This window comes from Belonocnema kinseyi, chromosome 2, assembly GCF_010883055.1.
Source record: "Belonocnema kinseyi isolate 2016_QV_RU_SX_M_011 chromosome 2, B_treatae_v1, whole genome shotgun sequence".
Lineage (NCBI taxonomy): Eukaryota > Metazoa > Arthropoda > Insecta > Hymenoptera > Cynipidae > Belonocnema > Belonocnema kinseyi.
In genome coordinates, this window is record NC_046658.1 from 107,644,926 (window position 1) to 107,647,933 (window position 3,008).

General features: G+C 31.4%; 1 long non-coding RNA gene across 1 annotated transcript; it reads right to left on the minus strand.

Annotated features, from left to right (window-relative positions):
- Positions 1 to 598: 598 nt before the first annotated feature.
- Positions 599 to 2,158, minus strand: LOC117168523. The gene is made up of 3 exons (XR_004466500.1): positions 2,080 to 2,158; positions 1,236 to 1,639; positions 599 to 1,137 (listed from the first exon to the last, which is right to left on the minus strand). It is a non-coding gene; the product is annotated as an uncharacterized LOC117168523 (long non-coding RNA).
- Positions 2,159 to 3,008: the final 850 nt, after the last annotated feature.

Consider the following 3,008-nt stretch of genomic DNA (forward strand, 5'->3'; position numbering starts at 1 on the left):
CCATGTTTAATTGACATATTATCTTTTTTGGTTGAAAATGAATTATTTTGTCAAAAATTGATCTTTTTATATCAAAATTCAAATTTTTTGATAAAACTAAAATTCATCTATTGAAAATTAATTTTTTAGTAAAAAAATTAAGTTGTTTGTTTAAAATTCATGTATTCTGTCGATAATTCTTTTTTTTTGTAGAAAAATAATCTTCCTGGTGGAAAATTGATCATTGTGGTGGAAAATTAAACTACCTGGGTGAAAGTTAAACTCCTTTATTGAAAATTACTTTTTTTATATGAATTTCTTATCCTAGTTGAAAATTCATTTTTTTGGTTAAAACTTTTAATATGTTGTTGAAGGTTGAACTTCCTTTGTTCAGAATGATACTTTTGTTCGGGAATTTAAGTAGGTTGTTGAAAATTCTTTGTTTTGTTTTAAAATTATTATTTTTACTAAAAATTCACCTCCTTTGTCAACAATTTACGATTTTCTTTAAAATTCGCTATTTTTTTGAATAAAGTTATGTCTCTTGAACTGAAAATTTAACTAATTCATTATTAGTTGAAAAGCAATATTTTTTCCTGGCAATTCAACTATTAGGTTGAAAACTAATATTGTTTAGTTAAAAATGCAACGTTTCCTAAAACAGCTTATGTTGGTCCTAGGAAGTTGTAAATTTTCCACCAGCGGGTGTTCAAACTACATAAACCTTCGACCTTCAAAAAAAAGTAATAGAAGCTCATACGCGAGCTCAGCGCGCGATCAATTGCTTTACTTGCAATTATTTTCTTTTGAAATGAAGTTCCATTAGATACCACGATATTCATTTTTACTTTAATAACATTCATTTGTACACGCATTGTCGGCGTCGCATGGGTGCCCTCTTATGATGCAGAATAAATTATTGTGCAACTCAAAACATTTTTATTCAAGTTTGGAAAAAAATCTCAAATATCGGCGCGTACAAATTTTTATGGAAATATATTATCTCGACTCTAGAAGAGCCCAGATGTCAAGCCATTTCGAGCGTCCCTAGCACCTGAATGGGAGACCGTCTACGACGTACGATCGGGTTGTGTACTCAAATTTCGGAAAGCCGGCTAAACTCGGGAGGTGATTTTCTGCAGCTTTCCTCTCATCTGGCTAAAGGTCGAGGCAAATGCGAGGATTTAAAATAAACTCGTATATAGCCGCATTGTAATTAAATTGTACTAAAAGTCATACAGTGATTTTCAGCCCACCTTAGTAAAAGAAAAAATCTCAATTGCGCATACACATTGAAGTTGAGACGTCCGGCAGTAATGATGCTTGAGCAACGAGGATGAACCGTGTATTATATAAACCTCTCTTTCAGCGGGTTTTTAAACATAAAAAAAGCATAGTGCAATAGGTAATTATAAGACTGGTTATATTTTCGACTGAGTGATTGATCACTTAATGTCAATTTTGGGACTGAGCGTGACATTAAATCCAGAGTCGCGGAACTATTTTGTCTCTCTCCTGTGCTCTATATTTCTTGTTTCGCTCTCTGTTTCGTGATGCTTGCGTGAGCAGCGCAAATCCTCCCAGCGCCTCTCCCTTATCCCCACCGCATGGAGTTAATTCTCGGAAACTTTAAATGGACGACCACTAAATCCAGGTTTGACTGTATATGGAAATATATATTTTAAGAGAAAATATATTACAGAACATCCTAATAAAGCAAAACATTTAATTGCAGACATTACTAAATTGCTGGAAGAAATTACAACAAAAAAACTGAAATGAATTAAATTAAAAGTTTTTACCATTATAAATTTTTTTTCTTTATTCTTATTAAACATATAGTGCATACATTTTCTTCTAAAAATTAATTTGTTTAAAATCTTCAAATGGTTTAAAATGTAAAAATAGTCCATTTTTAAATTTTTTTATAAAAACTATTTGAATCGTTAATAGTTATTGGAAATTTGGAAAGTATTGTAGGCAAAAGTGATTATAAATACATTCTATGATATTCAAGGGTTTAATATCCCGGGATTTACTGTAGAAACAAAATTATTTTAATAATGTTTATCGTAAAGTATTCTACATGTAGGAACATACCATTGCTGTGCAAAATATTACAGAAAATATAAAAATCGGCTTCATTTTTAAATAATTAGAATCAAAGTGCTTTTTGTAAAGAGCACAGAACACTGGAATAATTCATAATTTGAGTACCTGTTATATACCTGTATTAAATTCGCATTTGCATGTTTTGAGACTATTTCAAAAAATAAGAAACTAAGTTCAACAAGGCAGGTCTATAATTATTGATAACTGATGACAAGACGAGATACAAAATTCAAACATTTGATTTATGATGCATTAATCTACTTTCGTGGCATGAATTATTTTGAGATAGTAATGTTGTCATATCTGTATTGCATGTGCAAATATACAATCATAAAATGGCGAAGAGGATTCAAAATTTTTAAAAAAATTTCAGTTTAATTCGTTTTTTCACCAGCAAATTTGCATTTCGGAAATGGAGCAGATCCGATATGGGTATTTTGAATAGAAAATTATTAGATTTCGAAGATAACTTTTTTGTCAACAATTTTCGTTTTTCGGTTTCGTTCGCGTTTTCTTACCGGAAATTGGCCTTTTTAACAAAACTCATCAATTAAGAAAAATTTGCAATGTTTTAACAGACTCAGCTCATATTAACGTATTTCACAGGCAATCGATTATTTTAAATATAAATTATTATATCCCAAGAGAGGTTTACAATTCTAATTTTTTTTCGGTATTTTATGTTAGAGTTTTCGTCAAAATTTTGGTATTTTAAATAAAAAATATTTATTTTTCAAATACAGTAAAACGCTTCAACCGCCCTCCCTTCTATAGCCCTTCCGAGAATTAAGGCCGCGCCACATGCTGGTATAACAGGAGCTGCGCGGGGTGCGCGGGATGTCCGGCTGTCAATCAGGCGAGCACTCCAGCATGAACAAATAAAAGCGAAGTGGTCTAGAATGAGTTAGTTCCCACCC